Source organism: Amblyomma americanum, chromosome 1 (genome assembly GCF_052857255.1).
Source record: "Amblyomma americanum isolate KBUSLIRL-KWMA chromosome 1, ASM5285725v1, whole genome shotgun sequence".
NCBI classification, from domain to species: Eukaryota; Metazoa; Arthropoda; class Arachnida; order Ixodida; family Ixodidae; genus Amblyomma; species Amblyomma americanum.
Genome location: NC_135497.1, coordinates 424063722 through 424086471, shown reverse-complemented (window position 1 = coordinate 424086471; position 22750 = coordinate 424063722). Strand labels below are relative to the sequence as shown.

At 51.7% G+C, this 22750-nt stretch overlaps 1 protein-coding gene across 1 annotated transcript in view; it reads right to left on the bottom strand.

Moving 5' to 3' along the window:
- Positions 1 to 22750, bottom strand: part of LOC144115857 (defense protein l(2)34Fc-like) — a 68728-nt gene that overhangs the window by 5164 nt on the left and 40814 nt on the right. The window lies entirely within an intron of this gene.

Genomic DNA, 22750 nt, shown 5'->3' with positions numbered 1-22750 from the left:
TGTAATGAATGTGACAACAGTGCTAGGCAAGCTTTCGTGCCTCTTTTTCCAAGAAAGGACAATACAAGGGTAGGAAGATCGGTTCATCACATCGATGTATTTTCTTTGGCTCGAAGCATAACACTGCGGAATAACTTTCTCCTTTTTGGTGAGCTTCATTCACGAACGCGAGCTGCTCAGCGAAAGGAATCGTTTTACCTGCAATCGCGCACAGCGAAAGCCGCGAGACTGCGAAGATCATTTTTCACCCCCTTCAAGAAGCGGGTAATTTCTTCCTTAGAAGAAAAACAAAACGCGTGACCAGAATACACGCCCAGTCTAGCCTTCCTCAGCGGTCCTTACCAGAGCCAAATGAGGTATATCTACAAGATCTAAATGCCCAAAAAAAGGACCTAAATTTACTCCGTCGGGTTTTGACTGCAATTTATACACAGTGCCCGGACGACTTCGCGCTGGGAAGCGTCATAAAAAGTCAACGCACGTCGCGACGCTCTCGGCAAGCACGCGGCGTTCCGAGGAACGCCGCTGGACTTCGCACTGCCTCAAGCCCGAAGGAGGAAGCAAGAAAACCGCCGCAGCGCGTCGACATCCTGGTGGCACGTTCTAACCGAGCTTCCAAACTTCGTGACCGGTCGGTTAAACAAGCTACGAAACCAGGAACACCGTTCGGCCTGCTCCTCGCTGCGAGATTTGTATTCCCCGTGATCGAAATGTCCCGAACGCTATGTAGTTCGCCTACACGAAGCAGAGCGGGATAAGGAGCCCAGAAGCAGAGGGTGCCGGAAGCCTTCCAACTCTGTCCGGGCGGATTTCGCTCTCACGAGCGAGGAACGAGGGCGAGCGGTTGTTTGCATTCGCTAGTGATTGCCCGCCCCGAGGCCCTCTACTCTTCGTTCACTACGGACTCGCTACCGTCACTGGACAGCGGCACGCAGAGTGACGCCAGGTGGTGTTTTCTCTGACGCACGTTTGCTTCCTGCAAACTCACGTCCAGCGTTCAGAGTGCCGAAACGATCCACTCGATTTGCTCTTGCCTATATGTTGCGAGACTCCGTGTGAAAATCCCGCAAAGAACGTCGTTGGCGGACCCGCTCTGCGGCAGCACAATCGTCAGTGTCTCTGACCTTGCGTCATGTTTCGCGCGACATTCCCAAGACAGTGAATGTTGCAACTGCGGAGGTTAAAGGACCACTCCCGCCTCAACCACGATAACCCGATAGCCCGCATAAGCAGCCTCACTTCTGCTTACCACCCCTGATTTTTCCCCAACGCGATAGCACTCTAGAATTTATTGCCTAAACACATCGCTTCATACACAGATCACAAAACATTCCGCGAGGAAATAAACTAATCATTCATAGCCTCCACCGCTTTCGCATGTTACCTTTGTTACCTTGTTTCCTGTAACGTTGAGCATGGATCCTGTGTGAAACATTGATATTATACTTGCTTTATCATGCCTGTTGTTTCTTGTAGTTCTTTTTCCCTTGTGTTTTTTGTTTCGTGTCCTCTGACTCTTTTGTTGTTTTTATGCATGCTTTCACCGTAATTCGCCGCATGGAAACGGATACGTCCCCCTCCTCATGTAACTGCGTTCGGGCCCTTAAGGACACAATAAATGAAATGAAACTGAGGAAAAATTTAAGTTTTAGGCTTGCACCGGTAGGGCCCCGCTCTCTAATCTCAAGTCCCGGAGGCTACGCTACACCGAGAGGATAAATGTTGCCCTTCAATCTTGTCAACATCAAAACTAATCACTCTAAGTCACTTCGGTTAGCGTGCAGGTTTATAACGGAAACGTAGAGGTGTTAGTATTCCTATACTATCTCGCTTGGTACCGTTGCCCGCGTTCCGAGAAATTTGCCCCCAAATTTCCAACGGCGCCATTACGCGTGCAAGGCGGCGTAAATTCCTCCCGGTGTAGTGCAGCTGTTGTTCGTGACCTTTAATCAATTTCGCGGGCCTTAAGTGAAAGGGAACAGTTGCCAGCTTCGCCTGTTGCTCTCCGCCATATGCAAGTGCGCATCACACTGGGAGGAGTTTTTCCGCCGAGTGACGCCGCTTTGCACATGTAACTATCCCGAGTAAGTTTTAAATTCCAAGACGAATAACTCGGAACACCGGCGCGCTAGGCGAGTTCTGCCAACGGAGTGGTCTCGAAATATGACAGCCTTTAGTTTCTGATATAAACACGGACACTGACTACATGGAGTGACTAAAAGGTTTATTGATTTATGCTCATTTAGAAAAAAAGACGACAATTACAATCTCACTTTGAGTCCTCTTGGTCGCGTAAGCTAGATGCAAAAGCGCCTTGAGTGTGCTTCTCTTCGTTTGTTTTTAAAAAATCCTGAAACCCTCAGTCTGAACCAGCCGTTTATCAGAAGGAGTTTTTGAAATTGTGAGCGCTTCTTTCGTTGACGCCCGAGGCGAGAACGGTGGAAAACGAGAGTGAGAGCCCCCGCCATTCTACAGCGTAACTGACCCGCATCTTTTGCACGCCTCCGAAATCTAGCGGCAAAAAGAGAGAAGACGACGACCAAGCGCGTTCTGCTGCAACGTCGCATAATCCTATCCTTCGCAGGCCGCACGCTTTCTGGCTTTTGCAAACACCGCAGCGTTGCCCGATCAAAGCTCTCGTTCCGCGGCGCATCCAGCGACTAATGAGCTCCTGCAACGTGGCACATTTTCCGCGCTCTGGCGTGCGTGACGGTCTTGAGGGTATTGCCCGCGCCGCCGGCCTGTTTTTCCCGCCGACAGCCGCCTCAGCGCGACGCATCGCCGTAGCGCCGGCGCAGTAATGACGAGATGAAGCTTCTCCCGCGGCATTCGTTCAGTGCCTGGTGTGGAGACGCGGAGGGGGGAAAAGACGCCTTTTGACGGCCGACCAAGGAACACACAAAGCAGTCTTCGAACCAAGACGGCGACAGTGTTGAGGCCCGCTGTGCCCCAAGTCATCTATCTGTCCATCTAAGCCACGGCGTTCAGCGAGTTCCCTTTCGCTGCCCAGAAGTGGACGGCGCGTATGTAGATCGTCCCGACCGAGGGCTCGTGTGAACTGGTCCGAACAATCAGAATCGGCGCTGGCAGCCCAGAAACAAGAAAGAGGCGGCGCGTCAAGTTTCCTCCGTTCCCTCGCTTCGTCCCGTGTCGTGAATAGCCTGCGCTGGGTCTACCGTGGCGAGCTATTGTTGTTACGATGCACTCGAATATAATACGCCCTAATTACCCCGTCCTGCTGCTGCAAAGCCCAATAATGGCTGCGAACTGCTCACAGCCTTTTCGTTATCAAGTTTCTTGCCCATGGCGTTTCTCTCGCACGTCGGCAGTATGCTCTGTACTGAGGTTCAAATAATTCAGACTGCATCTATGCACAGACATTTCAAGTTTTCTGTAAGGATACTAGCGATGTACTTCTTGTCCGCCCAACGACGCGGCTTATAAGGACTTCCAATGGTAGTATACACGGTAATTTTACTTGCGTGAGCCCTCGCTGTTATTTTCTTTTTAATTCGCTTTGCGGAATAAAGGCGAATTAATACGAGAATATCTGCGTTTCTTATTTTCTCATCGACACATCGGCAACACCACGGTGGAAAGTAAAAGTTCCAAAAGGTCCCGGCGGCAGTGTGTGTGACGCCATCCAACCGCTTCTTTTCACTGCATTTCTTGATTTGTTATTCTCTACTCCCATCACCTTCGGCTCTCAGCAAGTCCATGTTGTCGCGGCAAGAACAACGCTGTTGCTCTGGGGTTTCTGTGGTGAACAAAACTTGCGCGACTACAGGAACACTTTTCTCCTAACGTCTTTCTTTTTTTTCTTCAGTATCACCATTTTCAGTGCACCTCGAGCACTCAAGAGACCGAAGCCACCGACTAAAAGTAATTAAAAAACTATGAGTATGCGCGTGTTCACGGAGGGAAAGTTACTGACGGAAACATGACACGTTTTTTTTTTTTTCGAGCAAAAGTTGTTCTCGCAAAAGAACCAACCAGAAACGCCACCAAGTAAATTTCGTTTTTCGTTTGGTCGCGCTCCGTTGTGCGCTGCAGTTCAGCCTGTGACATTCTATCGCGACTCAATGGAGTCATGCTACGCGAAAGGAGACAATCGTGCGTACACGATCATTCGCCATTGCTGTGGTTCCCCATGTCTCTACACATCACTCGCTGGCGCGTTTTATCCAAAAAGCGAAGAACAATAAACTACACGACACCGCTTCCAAATGCCGACAGTTCCAAAAACGCGACGCGGAGGAAACAAGGCGAATAAAAATAATTCGGAACGCACAGCGCAATCTTACCCGGATGTCGGAGCGAACCAAGGTATGCAAATGGTATGCGGAGCATGCAAGCGGCGCGCGATTCCGTCGGTTAGGAGAAAAACTTTCGCGACGGAGGCAAGGTTTTCTCTGCGGATCCAGCACCGATAGGCAGTGCCACGTGAGACAGTGTGCCGTTTTGTCCCCGGTGCCGTCAAAGTGGCCGATGCAAATGACGTCCTGCTGCGTCTCCTTACCGCACCGCAGCAACAGCGTAACAATGCGTGGAGGCACGGTTGGCGGCCAACACGCGCGACAGAAAGACAATGCAGGCAGAGGGCGTACGATAGCCCCCTCCTCCTCACGACTGAAGCAAAAACAAGCGACGAGTTGAGGGTTCATCGAAAGCGAACTGCACTAAGAAAAGCGAGCTACGCTGCTGCCTCGTTTGCACTCGGCGCAACCCTTAATTGTGCTCTGTAATCTTTGTCCTCGAGCTATGCCCCGTGAGCAACGTTTGGCGGCGGCAGAATGCGCAGACACGTAGCTCAAAATAAATGTGTACGTCTGCGGGTAGCCGAAGCGTCTGTTGTGACTTATACCAGTAAGTTTTGAGCAGTAGTCACACAGTGAGGTCGGGAACAAAGTACGGAGTCGGGCTGGGTAGTTAACGATAATAATTAAACGAGAGGGAAGCGAGACAAGTGGCACTCATCTCCGTTTCGAGCCTCGTCTTGCATGCCACTGGCCATTTTAAATTCCCTGAAAGCGACCATCTTGGTAGCAGGAAAGGAAATCAAAGCAGAAACAGCACTGGCAATGTAACAAGTAGTAGCCGCATCGAATATGGAATCCCGGGGTCTTCATTCGTCCCCTATAAAATTGTTTCTATATAAAAATTCGTTGCATCATCCGTATCAAGCGACACATACAGTGGTAGAGGATCCGGGCAGAGCAGGTAGCAAACTCCTGCGTCATGCAGTGAAGCACTGCGCATTTTGATGGCATCAAACTAGAAAGTGATTATGAACTGGCGCGGCAGTAATGAACATCCACGAGCGAGAAAGTGATGATGTCATGGCGTCATTAACTTTCTCGCTGCTTCGTCAGTGACTCGCAGCACTACGTCATGTGCAGCATGACATCATCACGCTTGTTTTGGTGCTGGTCTCGGAAAATGGCACCAGCGAGTTTTGAACCTCGGGCATGTTTCTTTCCAAGTTTCGATGGGCAACTCGTTTACAAATGCAAACGAGATTCCAAATTCGCTTACAACCAAAGTGGCATCCGGCCACCGAGCACAGGGTCGCAGCTTTGACACCAACGATCTCCGTCCCTCGGGCCTGCCGATGAACCGGCGACACATCTTCAAGGAGCCTGGCGAAGAAAGTCTTCTCAACGAATTAGTGGCGAAGCCTTCCTCATATTAGGACACTGTCATCACAAGCAGCCGAAGACTTCACCCTTTGATCTCCAATAAGCGCTGACCGAGGCAAGCCGCAGCCCCACTGAACTGGAGCAAACTTCCTAATCTCGTATTGCCATCGGCCACCCAAAACAATTTCCTTTGCTCAGAATAGGCCCTATGATATCGTAAGGCAACCTCGGCAGTCTCTACTGAGAACGAAAAAAAACTGCCGCTACCATAGTTCCCCGTTGTCTGGCTGTAGTTAAGACGGATGAAGGCTTGCACAACCCTTCCCTTCCGGATTGATGGTACACTTCCCACTGCTTCGCTAACGGTTCGCTCAGGTAACGTACAGCGAACATTGTCTTCAGCCGCGCTATAGTCATCACTCTGGGCGCCGAGGCACAACGGCACGAACTCACGCACTCAGGGGCGGCCGAAAAACCGGCAGCGTGATTATCGCAATCCAACATTTAACAACGGTCCCAAGCCATTCTTAAAGCGGACTCTCACATCGCGAGCGGACACACATTTTCCCAGAAAGTTCCCGCTCCCTACAGACCTTCTGCGGCAGAATACGCAGAGTGAAACGACGCATGTGCTTTATACTTTCTTTTTTGCCTGCACGCTAAGGCGCCGTTACATCAGATGGCCGCACCTCGTAGTGCGCCCATAACGTTGAAGGCCGCCCGCGAAACCCACGGAAACAGCACGCATTTCCCCTCCTCTCCTTCCGTGGCCGCGTGTGCCGGCGGAGGCATGCGCCCGCGAGCCGACGCCCATGCACGCAGGCCCGGCATCAACCTTGCACCTCTCAGCTGCAGTAACGGCGGAAGCACAACGGGGCGACACCCCCTCTCTCTGCACCTGCTCGCATGCAGGCAGCCACGCACCTCTCTCTGCTAGGAGTTTTGCGCGACATACATTCTGCTACTGCGTTTGGACACCGGTATGCATGCCGCATGCATGCCACAGCGGGGCAACGGTCGCCCGCAGCCAGCCTACATCGACTGGGGGAAGGAGGGTTGAACACGGAAAGCAAGAAACTAACGAGAACAAGACGCCCCTGGCACGAAGGTGCCTTTGTCGCCTTTTCTTCGCGTTCCAGTCACGAGCCGAGTGCCGCAGGAATGAACGCCGCCGGGCCACGATGGCGGCGCCTTCGCCCACGGACAACGTGGGCGCAGTTTTCTGGACAGATCTGGGGTGGACGCGTCGAAAGCAATGAAAGTGGCCGAGACTCAGCAGACCGGAAGGGTCGCATGACCACTCGTCGAGTAGAGTGTGCGCATGAATGAGCGAGCAAATAAGAGGATAAGAAGACCGCCGAGGGAGAGAGCAGCCGGCGCTAGCGGATTCCTGAACACTTCAGTCGATGTGCGTATTACTGCAGACTGTACTGCTTGCTTTCTACGTACAGTTCAGAAGACAAAATCTGTTCACCATGAAAAACTCTTCCTGCTATATATCTAGTGCCTGATCAACCGAGTTACTAACAATGTCGGGATACTCGAACCTAGGAGAGCTCTTCGCGTTTTGCGAAAGCTTAAAAACCGCAATAAATTATAGGCCAACGATATTAATTCAGCACACAAACATTGCTTTCTTTCCGTTACTATTTTTTTTTTTTGCCGTGACCCCGCGGTGCACTCAGCTGTGGCTTGTACCTGTAGCGACGCAGCCAGACATTCCTTTCGGGTGCTCTCATTCGAGCAGTTTTCGCATTTAACATTGGCCGCGGATGTCGTGCCGCTTCCTGCCTGTGTTCTTGCCTTGTACTATGTAAGAGGCTTCTCACAAACGGTGCAGACTTCTCGCCGCCACATTTTTCTACCCCCCTAACCCCCCCCCCCCCCCACACACACACACGCACACTTCCCTTGTTGCTCTTTATTAAGTGTTTTTCATTTTGAATGTATGCTTATATTTGTGGCGAGTAAACTGCTTGTTTCCAGAACATTTCGCGCTTACAGCATAGTGCGTGCGCAACAGCGGCAGGTACGCTTTGCCAAGATGGAGAGGGAAAAGCAAAAAATTTACAGAGAAGAGAAAGTTTAATCACATCTTTTTATTTCATGTTTTTTTTTTCTCAGCTGGGTCGCTAGACGCTCAGCCAAACTGAAAACTGCCAGTTTTTTACGGCACTGGCAAGGTGATGCTTCCGTATGTAGCACAAGAAATGTGTCTCCTCTACGGCGTGCGATAAAGAGCAACCAGGCAAACGCCCTGTACCACAGGGGAATAGCTCGACGCCTGCAAGGCGCAAGGTATACGTGCGCGTGAAGTGCCGCCACCCCGACCGCTCATCCGTGCAGACAAAGCACATTGCGTTACTGAAATAGACTGGCTAGAAGGTAGACAGCAGACAAGAAACAAGAAAAGCCAACGGCCCCATAGTGCAAATTCACGGCTCTAGAAAAAAAAAAGGCAAAATGCGTACTATCTTTCGCTTATTTATCGTTATTCACGCGTGTTGCCTTAAGCGATAAACAACAAGCAGGACCTTTTTTTGACGCCCACTTTCTTTTCTTTTCTTTGCTACGGGGAAACCGCGAGTTGACTAAAAGCTGCGGAGAGTTTAAACAGCTGTCGGCGGCTGCACACAGTATGCGCCTTACTTCGCACAGCACGCGATCGGTGCGCTACGGAGCAAATGAACCATAGTCCACTACAGCTACATTTCCGTGAACGACTTAAATTCCGTTGTCAGAAGTGGATGCTATTTGAAAGAAAAAGAGACGCCGACAAATAAGAGAGATTTTAGAAGGGCGGGTGCATTTTGTTCAAATGTACCCACCCCGCCACACGGGATTTTGGTCACGCTCTCAACATCGAAGTGGATGCTACAACTGAGTTCCTATCCTTGCACGGAATATCACGCCAGTTCTCTGCAACATTGCGGGAAACTCGAGCCTTCCCGTGCACAGCCTGCACTCAATGTTGCGGTCATTCCCCCTCTACCGTTTCAACTTTTACGAGGCCTGTTCTTGGGAGTAGCATTCAAACACATCTGCAGATCCAGTGGTCGTTAGCTTCACGTCTCAGCAGGGCTCAAAGCCTCCAAGGCATTTCTTCAACACCGCACGTAACAGGTTTCAGTGGCCGCCATGTATGAACTTTTTCTTTTACTGTACCCTTCATGTTTGGCTCTTCCTTTCCTCCTCCCCATGTGCAGCACTCAGAGGAAGTCAGATCTGGTTAACCTCCAATACACAGCTTTCTTATCTCTTGATCTATTTCTCTCCCTTTCTATGTTGTCGCACTGCCTCACTGTGTAAGATATGTATAAATGAGAACGCCGCCATCGTTACAAGTGACTGGGCTCAGTTTATCTCGGCTTTAACAAGTCATGAGGCTAAATTCTCGTGCAAGCATATGGCGTCAAAACCTTTTATGCAGCGGCATTGGACCGCCAACAAGAAAGCTAAACACTTCAGTCCTCACCTCTTTCTTGTGCCATCTCTCTTCACCTAATCCATGTCATGAGCCAATTCTCCCCACAGTTTCGGTGACTCTCGGCGAATGTGAAAAATGAAAAAGAAAACATCAAGATTGGAGTCAACGATGTTCACATTCACCGCGCCACTACGCCATTGAAAACCCGCATCCGCTACGTTCTAATTGCTTCCTATGCGTGGCAAGCTCATTGGCACGCCTTGCCGCTTTTCCTCATACGGTGATGACGTAGCATTAGCGCCTCAAGCCACGCGATGAGCACGCATAAATCACTCTTTGCTCTGAACGCCTCTGAACGAAACACTGCCAGCGTCAAGGGCGCGTATAAATGGGCGCGATCTCGCCACTTGCTATGCAGATGAACTTCGCACGCCAGGTCGCGAGAAGCGGCTGTGGGAATGGTTCGAGTACACGCCCCCTGTGCTGCGAATAGAACTCCCACGCTCCGCGACCAAGGGCCTAGGCGCAGTCGTTTCTCATCTTGCCATCGGCCTCGGGATGCCCGAGTGAACGTCCGAGACGCTTCCTGGGATACAGTTTCAAAGCTTGAAAAATGTTGGCATCCTGAGAAAAAGTATTGGACCCAACAGGTTCATGGAGATCTACGCTTAACGAGAACCTACGCCGCAAACCGCTCGCAAAGTGCTGACCGGCTCACCTTACATATTAAATAGGTGCGTTAAATGAGGACGCACCCATACTGCAGTGTCCGTGCTTTGCCTTCGTGGTCACGATTGAGCTTGGCGAACTTAAAGGATGGTATAGTGGCTGCAAGGAGTTCAGCGTTACCGCCAGCAATGATCTCTCTCGAATCAAGACTTCTCACGCCTGCTTATGACTCACGCAAAGTCGTGGCCGTGTCTTTGGTGAACACATAGATGTACCGCCTGTCAAAGTGCTGTGCTCCACAGCTTAAGGAACTTTGCAAGAGACCAGCGCCAGCGTTAAACGAGCTGCTGAGGCTTCGCCTACGGCTATTAGCGCCAAGCGATCGAGCGCTCGTACCGGAATGTCGATCTCGTAGTGAACTGTCTAAACTGCAGTTGGAACGATTGTTATAGCCTTGTGAACGTTGACCTCCTCTGACGCCTTCTTTTCCAGTGGCCACGCCATATGACTCCAAACGACGAACGCCGAGCACAGTTGGGTTCCTGCATAGTCACTTGTTTAAACGCTGTCCTAAATGGTACTCCTCCCTCTGTAGCGGCATCGGGACGAATTCAGGAATCTCCGCATCCCGCCTGCCTCTGTATTCCCTTTTCCACCCATTCAAAGCGCAAATACGAACTTTACTTCCATTATAGCAAGTGACCGCGCTGCATTTCGATGAACGTCGAATACAAGAGCCAAGAAGAAATACGGAACACTAAAAGGTAGGCATTGCTGTGAACTAGAAGTTGATGGCTGTGCACCGAACAATAAAGTGCTCCAGCATACTTGAGTTCAACCTCTCGTATACCAGACAACAACATTCGTGTCAAATTGTTGCAATTAGGCTGCACTCTACAGGAAACGATACACGGAAGTTCCTCTACTGGGCGCTCTCTGGCGCATAAGCCAGCTGAAGTATGTGCCCCCAGATAACCCGCCTATCTAGGTTTGCGTGCCCAGCTGCTTAACCAGAGTGCTTAGATGAGAGCGGTTGGTACAAGGCTGACGAAGCCGTGCCACTGTGATCATTGTTCGAAAAAATGGAGCGAAAAACAAACTCGCTGGAAAACTGATATTCGACGGAAGTTATTAGGAATGAAAAAACGCTTCATGAAAGCGCACTGAGGAAGGAAAGCACGCGGGAGCTGACAGTCCCGAGTTTCTCAACTTTCATCTTTCGGCGCTGCAAGCATTCAGGGACCTTGCTCGGCGACCATGGTGTCGTATGACAGCGGGTGTCCGGTCTGTTGCGTGTAATTGCCACGACCTTGTTTTGTATGCGCATTCGTTAATAAGTGTGCGCGGCGGCTGCTTGCTTAGTTTCAAGGAACCGGGCACGCGTGCCATGCCCTCGGGAACACTGGCGCCCTTGAAACTGGATTAGATGCATTGACCACGTCCAGCAAGCAAAGGAGGGGGGGAGGGACAGGCGAACGATACCTCATCTATACTCCTACCACGTCGCTACGTTTTTTTTCTTCCTCTCTCTTTCCCTGCCGCAGGCATATTAACTTTTGTATTCCTTTACCAAGCAGTTTTTTAAACATACCTCGCCCAGCACTGTAAACAATGCAGGCAGCAGTTGGTTGTAAGAGAAGCTTGTTGCAGCGTTGCATAGGAGAACATTAGCCCACATTTGTGCATTGCAGTTCCTTTCACGCCGTAAATATTTTCATTTTATTTTTACAGAACATCCTAGCAGTGAAAGAAACTGCCTCAAGGGTGTGTGCGCTTCGACAAAACTAGAAGTATGCCCACAGTACCAGCTGTAGCGCCCATCTGCTGACTATGTACCGTGAAAATGCCCCGTGTATGCAATGCCCGCTGAGAATTGTGAAGAGAATACTGTGATGACCCCCCATAATGCGCAGGTCCACACGGGACGGAGAGGCAATGAGACACCGTATGGCTCAGTTTAAGCAAACAGATATATTCAATAATTACACATGATTATGATTATACATCAGAGGCTGGGGCGTCCGAGCTTACGTGCCGACGACTTCATGGGGACGATGGAGGGGCTCCGGAGTTGAGCTCGAACGGTTGCTGGCAGAAGCTGCACGCCGTCGGGCTTCGGCGCTGAAGGCCCCCTTGGCGAACGATGTCGTCCTGAGCGTTTCTTTCTTCCGTGCTCCTTGTCGATTTTTATATCCTCTTATCCCCACACTCCCTAGGGTGAGGACGCCCACGCCGGAGTGGGGGGGGGGGGGCTAGGGCTTTCACTTGGGCGCACAAACACACCACCGCACTTATGGTCTCGCCCCCCTCACGTGTTGGGTCCGAGGGAAAGAAGGTTGTCGTCGAGGTAGCGTCGGCTGTGGTAAGGCGCGCTCTGGCCCGCTGACGGTTCCCGCGGGTCACCGGCCTCCGTTCTCCATCAAATGACACTCGCCCCTCAAGGCCGGAACGCGAGGTCAATAAAAGGCCGGGAAAGTGGTCCCTTGTCCTGGGATGTGCTCGGGAGGGTTGATTGATGATGCCCGCCGTCTTGCCACGGGGCCAGGCTCGCCGAAACGAGGCCCCCTTGGAACGGCCACGGCAATTGGGGAAGATAACGCCCGTCTCCCCGCGGCGGCGGCGGCGGCGGCGTTCGACTCGTGCCGACACTATGGAAAGGGGGTCCGGTTGTGCTTAAACCCCTTCGTTCTGGTCGCCTCCGTGTGGTCCACGGCGGCAGGCCCGAAAGCAATCCCACTCAAGTTGCTTGCAGCCATGTACAGTAGAAACATGTCTGCTGGCTGCTTCCAAAACGAGACCGGCTGTCGCCGTTCTCCTCTCCTCCAGCTCAATTGTTTTCCTTTGAGTGCTATCGCCGCCACTGGGGGCTCCGTCAACGCCGCGCCGTCGAACGCGGACCCTCGTAGCACACACAAGGAACGTCACACTCGCTCACCCTCCAGAAGAATGTTCTCCGAACATTTGAGTCCATGCAGCTTGTCTTTCTGAATCGCCTCGCACAGTGCGTCCGACAAAACACTTTTCGCTGCACTCAACACCACTGCACAACACCATATGCCTCAGCTGACATAACTGGCGTCTCCAGGGGCAGCACTGATCTTTTACAGATAAACATGAAACTCAGCACCCAAGCCTCTCCTTTCTAGTCCAAACTGGACGAAATAAATTTACCACAGTTACAAAGGAGCTCCCACTTCAAGCACGATCACGGCACAGACAAAAGTATAGATAACGAAAGGAAGTAGGGCAGGTTCTGCATGCGCTCCGCATGCTCTCCTGTGAAGGTGTTACTTAATGACAGAAAGGTTTAACTACCAACTCCGATAACTTAACACATAAGCACATAGCAATGTTATGAGCTGCGGCATTACACAATTCTAACCAGTTCACAACTCCGCTCTGTTTACGCCATTAGTCCGACTTAGCTTTCCGATTTCGCAGCGGATATCGGCCTTCATGAGTCATACCAAGTAAGTCTGTGACCCTTTGTCTGCTTTGAGACTCGCGAGAGCTCGTGGCAGGAGCCTCTCCTGGCGTTATCTGCGCGGCAACCTCGCGCGCTTCTTCTTCTAGCAATGCATGAAGTAAATCCGGTGGCATTCCGGCCGTCACCTCTGGCGCCTGCCGAACAAATGCAGGAGAGGGCGTTTCTTGCGAACTATCTGCGCGCTCCGCTTCACTTCTGTCCCCATCAAAATCCACGCTTTCCCTTTCCTCGTTTCGTGAATACTGAGCCGGTGCCGACTTGAGGCGATTTGCGTGCATCCTTATCAAGCGCCGGTTCACGTCTCGGACTCTGAAGTTTACCGGAGAACGCTTCTCGACAACCTCGCACGGTCCTCTCCACTTCGTCTGGAACTTACGAGCTAGCCCAATCTGCCTTTGGAAGTTTTCAATGTACACGCTGTCCCTTACATAAAACGGCGCGTCTCTAGCACTGCGATCGTGCACCTCCTTCCTGCGCTTCGCCGCTTTCTTTAAGGCCTCCTTTGCGATGTCCCTCGCCCCTTGCAAGCGCGATTCTAGCTCAACCTTATAGTCGTCCAGTGAAGCGTATGGGACACGACGGGGGCCCTCTGGCACTTCACTAGGCTGGTCCGGGTCTCGGCCGTAGAGAAGAAAGAATGGCGATTCGCCCGTGCTCTCGTGTGCTGCGGAATTGTAGGCAAACATTGCATACGGGAGCCACAAGTCCCAGTCCCGCTGGTCGCGCGAAACAAAATGCGACAGGAACCCGGCCACGGTTTGGTTCAGTCGCTCCACCGCGCCGTTGCAAGCCGGATGGTACGGTGTTGTCTGCTTCTTAGCGATCTTAAGCAGCTCGCAAACTCTCCTCATTAGCTGCGACACGAAGTTCGTTCCCCGATCTGTCAAGAGTTGCCTCGGGGGTCCATGTCGGAGCACGATCTGTTCGACAAATGCTCTTGCAACCGTGTCTGCCTTCTGATCTGGGAGTGCTACCGCTTCCGCGTATTTTGAAAGGTGATCGACAAATACTAAAATGTACTTGTTTCCGGAAGTGGTCATGGGCAATGGGCCCATTATGTCCATACCTGTCCGCTCGAAGGGAGCCGAAACCTCAGGGTACGGCTGAATTGGAGCTGGTCTTCGTCCCTTGGGTGTTTTTCTTTCGAGACAGGAATGACACTTCGCACAGTAGTCTCTAACATCCTGTCGCATGCCACTTCAAAAGTACAAACGCTCCACACGCCTGCGTGTCTTCGCTACGCCAAAATGACCGGCGCATGGCGCATCGTGAAACGCGCGAAGAACCCTTTCTGTCCACGACCGAGGTATGACGACTCTCTCCCAAGCGGTTTTCTCTGGTCTCCCTTTCCGGTTGGCCTCGTGCGCCGACACAGGGTGCCGTCTTTGCCAATGAAATAACCTAGCTGTTCGGGGTGAGACGGTGCGCCCTCTAAGCTTTCGATTATTCGCTTCAGGTCAGGATCTTTGCACTGCTCTGTGCGTAATTCGGCGGGGTCGACTACGGGGACAAACTCATCTATAGCTGCCACGGCAGCTGTGCGGCTGAGTGCATCAGCATTCAGATGTGTCTTTCCTGACTTGTGCTCAACTTCAAAGCAGTATTCCTGCAGGTGTAGATTCCATCTAGCGAGTCGCGAGCTAGGGTCCCTGACACTCATCACCCATTTCAGAGGATGGCAGTCTGTGACTAGCTTGAATTTGCGGCCGTAAAGGTAGCATCTGAAGTCCTTTACTGCCCAGACAATGGCGAGGCACTCCCTTTCCGTAGCTCCGTACTTTTGCTCTGTGGGGGCTCAGCTGTCGGCTAGCAAAAGCAACGGGATGTTCTTTGCCCTCGATAACCTGAGATAGCACGGCACCAACTGCGAACTTTGACGCATCTGTGGCCATAACGAAGGGCAAATTAAACTCCGGGTGGCGCAACAGCGGTGCACTCATTAGCTTCCTTTTCAGGGCCCCAAAAGCATCCTCCGCGTTTTCGTCCCAGCGAAAGGCGACATTTTTGGCTGTTAAGGCGGTGAGCGGCTTAGCGAGCTTGGCGAACTCCTCTATGTGCCTTCGGTAGTAACCGATCAGGCCGAGAAACTGCCGGACCTGGCGGACGCTAGTCGGGGATGGAAAATCCGAGACACACCTTAGTTTCTCAGGGTCCGGTCGCACACCGTCAGCTGAAACAACGTGCCCGAGGTATTTCACCTCGTTTTTGAGGAATTGGCACTTAGAGGGCTTCAGCTTGAGACCCGCTCCTCTTAGTCGCACCAAAACCTGCTCAATATCGCGCAAATGGTTCTCAAAACTGTCACTGTATATGATTATGTCATCCATATACACGAAGCACAGCCTCCCCAGAAGACCTGCCAGGATAACATCAGCGGTTCTCTGCCAGACAGCAGGGCTGTTGGCCAGACCCATCGGCATTCTTTTCCATTCATAGTGCCCTGAGGGCGTGTTGAATGCCGTTTTCTCGGCATCTGCCGGATCCATTGCTATCTGCCAGAATCCCGCCGCCATGTCCACTACCGTGAAGTACCTGGCAGAGCCCAGCTGAGAAAGCGTCTCCTGTATATTGGGGATGGGGTATGGATCGATGCGAGTTACGGCATTTAGTTTGCGGTAGTCCACTACCAATCGATACGAGCCATCTGGCTTTTCCACCAATAGTGCTGGTGCTCCCCAGGGTGACTTTGAGTGTTCGACAATGCCGCGATCAATCAGGTCCTGCACCTGCCGCTCCATCTCCTCACGTTGGGAGTAAGGAATCCTGTACGCACGCTGGTAAACGGGCGATGAAGTGCCGGTTTCTATCCTGTGCTTTATAACGCCACAGCAGCCCAAATCCAGGTTGGACGCGGCGAATACCTCCGAGTAGTCGTTCGGCAAACCAGCCAGAGCCTCCCTCTCCCTGGATTTTACGAGAGAAAGATCGAACGACACCTTTGGAGCAGCCGAAGGACTAGCATGCTCTACAGTTGCGAGTACCGTATCGGTGGGCTCACGTTTCTCTATCGCAGAGGTGAAGAAAGCCAATGTTTTGTTCTTGGGAAGGCTCAGTGGCTGCTGGCTACAGTTAACCACCCGCAGGGGCACTCTGTGGGCGTCATTAACTGTCACGAGGCGCGCGGCTGCCTTCAGGCCATTGCTGAGAGAGTCGACCGGCTCAAGCACTCCCACGGCGCCGCTCTCTACATCTGAAGGCACAAACGCGTACAAAATGTGCTCCGACCAAGGAAGGACGACCGCCTCCTCGACCAGCCGGACGGCAACCCGCGAATATACCTTCTCCAATGATCTCAATGTTTGACGGGTGTCAATATCGGTAATGCGAATCTCAGCCCCTATCCTGTTCAAAAACGGAGCTTTTGAGCCGCCCGCATTAACCTCTTCCTCAGAGAATGAGACTACTACCTTCCCTTTTCTCAAAAAATCCTGCCCTAATATACCTGACACTCCGTTTGGCAGAGACACCGTGTCCGGGCATACGTAGCAGGGGTGCTCCAATTGAATTCCGCCGAGAGAGAAGTGTAACCGGTAGAGTCCACTTATGCCAAGAGGATCCCCCGTTATGCCCACAAATTTCGTTGCCATACCACCAGACGCTTCCAACACCTCGCGGTCCCCCTTCCTTCGAAGCGTGTTAAAACTGCTCTCCTTAAGCAATGTCACCTTTGACCCCGTATTTATCAACAATTCCATGCAACAACCATTTAACTTGCAACGCACAACAGGGCATGCCTCGTCGGCCACACAAACTACCACCACCTCATCATCCACTGCTCCCTCCCCATGCTCATCAGGATGGGGAGGACTATCTAGTTTTTTGTCTCGGTATCTGGAGCCCCGCTGTAGGCTTGCTTAGGGCGTGTTTCGCCTGCTTCTCTTTGTGGCTCCCCACGGCGCACGTTTTGGCAGAACCTGGCGATGTGTCCGCGACCCTGGCAAGCGAAGCATACGATTTCTTCAAAATCTCGCATACCGCGCCTGTAGCTTTGTGGCGGTCTCCGGTTTCCAGCGAATGGGCGCTGTTGAGCGCGCGCTTCAACCTGGCGTTCCACCTGCTGAGATAGCAGCTGTTCTAAGCGATGTAACCGCTCTGTCAAGAGAGCAACCTCAGGGTTGAGCACCGCTCTCTCTATGACGCGTACTCTCGCTGCGGCTGTCGTTAACGCCTCATTTCGTTCCTCATCCAATGCGGCCGCCACGGCTTGGTCGAAATTGCTCGGCTTGCGCGAGAGCACGAACCGGCGCACGGGGTCTTGCAGACCAGCCACGAACAAAGCGGTCATTTCCTCTTTAAGTAGATCCTCCGCGTATTTCTTCCTTAGCTGGTCCCCTTCCTCCTCCCTGCTTAACGTATCGCGTGCTAGGCGCTGAAGCCGCGACGCAAACGTTCGCACGTCCTCCCCTACCATCTGTCCGGCGTCACGGAACCTCTGTACCCGCACGTGACGTGGTTCAGTGTCGAAATGCTCAAACGCGAGCTTATTTAAATTCCGCAAATGATTTTGTGGATTTTACTTTTTCGTCTCGCCATGCAAAATCATGAGCAGCTCCTGCCATCTTACACCTCGCCATTCCCAGCATTTGAGCATCGGACCATCCCCCATTTTCCCAATCTCTTCTATCATGGAAAAGAAATCGCAGATTGGAACCCCTGTCTTATCTCCCGTAAACGTCGGAATGACGCTTCCTAATGCCAGCATGCTTGCTCCGAGCGACGGCTGTGGAGTGGGAGCTCCCTCAGATACAGACATTTTTTTTTTCACTCAAGCCCTCCGGTGCCTCAAGCCTCTCAAATGGGGGTAAAAGTCCCACAATCAGTCCCGTGATTCCCTTTTGATTACAGTTTTGAAGTCATGAATGTCGCAGCATTCAGAGGACATTTGCTTTTGAAACCCCACTTCTGACACCAGTGTGATGACCCCCCATAATGCGCAGGTCCACACGGGACGGAGAGGCAATGAGACACCGTATGGCTCAGTTTAAACAAACAGATATATTCAATAATTACACATGATTATGATTCTACATCAGAGGCTGGGGCGTCCGAGCTTACGTGCCGACGACTTCATGGGGACGATGGAGGGGCTCCGGAGTTGAGCTCGAACGGTTCCCGCGGGTCACCGGCCTCCGTTCTCCATCAAATGACACTCGCCCCTCAAGGCCGGAACGCGAGGTCACTAAAATGCCGGGAAAGTGGTCCCTTGTCCTGGGGTGTGCTCGGGAGGGTTGATTGATGATGCCCGCCGTCTTGCCACGGGGCCAGGCCCGCCGAAACGAGGCCCCCTTGGAACGGCCACGGCAATTGGGGAAGATAACGCCCGACTCCCCGCGACGGCGGCGGCGGCGGCGGCGTTCGACTCGTGCCGACACTATGGAAAGGGGGTCCGGTTGTGCTTAAACCCCTTCGTTCTGGTCGTCTCCGTGCGGTCCACGGCGGCAGGCCCGAAAGCAATCCCACTCAAGTTGCTTGCAGCCATATACAGTAGAAACATGTCTGCTGGCTGCTTCCAAAACGAGACCGGCTGTCGCCGTTCTCCTCTCTTCCAGCTCAATTGATTTCCTTTGAGTGCTTTCGCCGCCACTGGGGGCTCCGTCTACGCCGCGCCGTCGAACGCGGACCCTCGTAGCACACACAAGGAACGTCACAATACGTCAACACGCTCGAGAGCACACGTGCGCACGGAAAGGAAAATAACGTGAGCAAAGAAACCGACGCGTACGCGCTGGGAGCACTGAGGTGTCACTTTCTTATACGCCTAATGTCGGTATTTTGCTCGGGTGAAAAAAAAAATGTGTTCGGTCTTCGCAAAGCCCCCAATTAGCGCGCCTCGTTTTTGCCAAACCCGTGTAAAACTTACTCGGCTGCGCAATCACCCTGGGCTGTACACGTGTACACAGGCCCCGCGACTGAACTACGTCATAAACCACAGGCATCGTCACCCTGTTATGCTTCGCTACTTCTTTTCCGAAGTGCTCAGGTCTGCACCTGTATGGGCTCCGTGCGCTGGTATGGTGGCGCCAGCAGCGACCACATCGCCAGCGCCGCCTTGTGGCACTCGCCGCGTTAACCGGACGCTCAGTCACGGCTGGTCTCTCGAGGGGAGAGCGCGCGCCCCCTCCATGGTATCCCTGCGCCTTCCTCCATGGCCGATGCGTTCGCTTCAGGCCGGCCGCATAGCAGACGCGCACTGACCGGGATGCCATTCTAAGTCAACGCCTGCTTCTCTGCTGATTTCAACGCATTGAAAGCCTTGCCGCCACCACTGCTACGTTTAGTTTCAATTGCTTTCAGGTTGGGCTTATCACCCATTCCGAGCAACCATGGCCCACTTTTTAGAAATTTGCAGTCCCGACGGCACTGCAATATCCGGCAGCTTAGTTGAGCTTATTGAGATTAATTAAGTACGTTTACAGATTGAGAACAAGTCTCTGATTGACTCAGATAATGAAATAAGCTATGCAATTTACATCTACTGTGACATCCACTATGCGAATTAGAATTGCGAAAAACACAAACTTACTACATATATAATATGATAATACTCTACATCCTGCAGGATTGACCCTGCTTTACTTTATGCATTCCCTCAGATAACAATAGCTCTAAGCACACAAAAAGAAGATGGGTTTCTTGCTAAGTATCTTCCACAGTTAGAAGACTTTCATTTCAGGAATTTTATGAAGGCACCATTTACATGAATTATTTTGGTCGTATTTTTCTTTTGGTAAATACTTAAATCTATAAGGGCCTCCGCGGTGGCTCAGTGGTTATGGTGCTCAGCTGCTGACCCGAATGACTCGGGTTCGATCCTGGTTGCGCGGTCGCATTTCGATGAAGGCAAAATTCTAGAGGCCCACGTACTGCGCGATGTCAGTGCACGTTAAAGAACCCCGAGTGGTTGAAATTCTCTGGAACCACCTATATGCTATGGCGCCCCTTATAGTCTGGGTTGTATTGTGACGATAAACCCTATTAAAATCAAAATATTAATTCCAGAAATTAAGGGTTTAGCGATGTTGTGAAATCCAAGGAAAATATATAGGGAAATTTGAACCACTATCTATTTTTCTTTTTATTCGTCCAGAACAGGACTTGAGATCTCAGAAATGGAATAAAGATACAAAATTTTAAACCACTGTAGGAAATAAAATGATGCAAATAAATACCCAAAAGTTTAGGTGAAACAATGTGAAAAACGACATAAGCACTCTCAGAAGTACGACGTCGCTCCCACAGTATACAAACACTCACGAAAAAAAAACTAGAAACAAAATTGACACGCTGAACCACAGGTGAACATAATAAACGAAGACTTAAACTTCAGATGCTAGCTCCAAGAACTTCACCGTAGACCATTTCCTGTGACTGACTGAGCGCATTCCTTCCCTCTACGTAAAGCAACTCCTACCAATAATGGCACGTTGGAAACACCCCAGTCAGTGTAAACCCTTTCCCAGCTCACACTCGTTTATTTAATTCCACAGTGCACTCATTTCCAGCAGACCCTCTGAGCGTGAGCGAGCATGCACGATGCCCGAGGGAAGCGTTAAAATACATTAGGTACCTTGACTGCAGTGTTTTTATAGCTGTTATGACATTGGTAAACACAGTCGAGCACCCATAATTATCCAAGTTTGTTTTCGCCTTCGGACGAAACACCTCACCGCTCTTCTCGCTCACTGCAAACTGAACCAAAGAGCTGCGTTGGCTGCGTCCGCCTTTCGCCACCGCTGTTAACCAGGTGGCGCCACTCGCGCGCGCCAAACTGCAGCGCACGGAGCCTATAGTTATCCCGTCTACACGCCGTCAGTGCTCCTCCGGCGCTGCCGTACTCGAGCGACGAGCGGCTCCCGCAGGGCGACGCTTTCGTCAGCCACCGCGTGATCACCAAACAATGCGCGTTATCGTGAGCCGACCAGCGCTGCTCCGCAGGCAAAAGAGTATGCAGCCAAAATCTACCACCCCCACCCAACAAAGCGTGCAATACGAACTCGCTAGCGGCCTCGAAGCGGTTCAACACCCCTCCCCCTCCTCCTCGCCTGGTCCAGCAGCTCGCTGCGAGGGGCCATTTCTAAAGGCTCGCGTATCGCGGCGCGGCTGCGTGCACACGGCTGACTGCGGCGCCTAACAGCCGGGGCGTAGGTATGCCCGCGTTGACTGGAGCGAGGGAGCGCCAGATTGCCCGCCGTGCTGCTGGCGGCCCATTGTGCGTTTTTGCTGTCGCTCAACTACGCGGCATTGCACAGTGTGTGTGCAGCCTGCCCGCCTGTTGTGAAAACACGCCGACACGTATCGAAGAAAGCGTGACGCGATATTTAAGGCAATTTCAAATAGGGGCTTGGGCTTCCCCCCCCCCCTTTTTTTTCTCTCTCTCTGCGTCTGCGACGGCGAGTTAATAATAAGCTGACCGGGCGCAAAAGAAAAGGCGCGTACCGCCGTAAAAGGCCGCCATTGTCTTTCGCGCCGCTATTCGTGCCGAGGCGTACGCGGGCGTGTCTCGTTAAAGGCCATCATTCGCTTTTCGTGCGTGCGTTTCTCGCCGCTCAAAGTGAGCGCCGTTGCTGTCGCTTTTCAGTTTTTCCCTGAACGGTAGATAGAGGCGTTTCAGTGTAACAATGGCCTTGAAGAACCGCGCCTGTCGGCGATGTCCTTTGTGCGGGAATATGCTTGGCCTCCTTCGCGGTTTCCTACGTGATTTTCGGCGTCGCAAGGCTAAGTGCAGTGGCACTCTGTGCTTTGCATAGCGAATTTCATGTCCCCTGATCTGAAACGAATCGACGCGTGAGATGCAGCATGGAACATACGTGTTCAGCCGAGTTTAGCTCTATCTGTTCCTTTGTTCTGTGTTCATTGATCTCAATCGTGTTTTCTTTCATTGCCAACTTCTGAGCCACGCACGTTCGCACACGACATCCGATATGCTCAACGCATGTAGCGGATGCATTTGATTTGGCTTCGAATAAAAACGCAAGCGTGTTACGCCAGTGATGTCCCATGCCGTAACGAACAATTCCCTCAACCAGACCCAAAATTCCCTATATCAGGCCCCAGTTCTTTGCAGAAGCTTGAAAACTCCGTCAATTTGGAAAAAAAAAATGAGGCAATTTTGGCTCTTAGAATTCCTACAAACTCTGCGAAAATTCCCTATTCGCCTCGTTTTGCCCCTGAAATTCCATTAAAAAGAGAAAATTGCTCCCATCGAACAACATTGTGTTGCTCCACACCCGCACTTGGAACAGAAGAGTGTATGATACTTGTTTGCAAGCTATTGCAAGAGGAACACTGCGGCGGAAAGTCTTTAGTAAAAGTAGGAAAAAAAATTGCATGCAGACAAAGCGCTCTCCAAGCGCCATGCCCAATGAAGGGCGGAAAAAGGTAGCCAGCGCGTATTTGTGTTATATTGCCAGCTGTACTGGTCAAGGGCGCTTTTTTTTTCCGCTGGTATATTGAACCATACTCATTAGCTTGCTCCTAATATCGAAGAAATGCGTCTTAACGACGCCCAGCGTATATTCATGGCAGTGT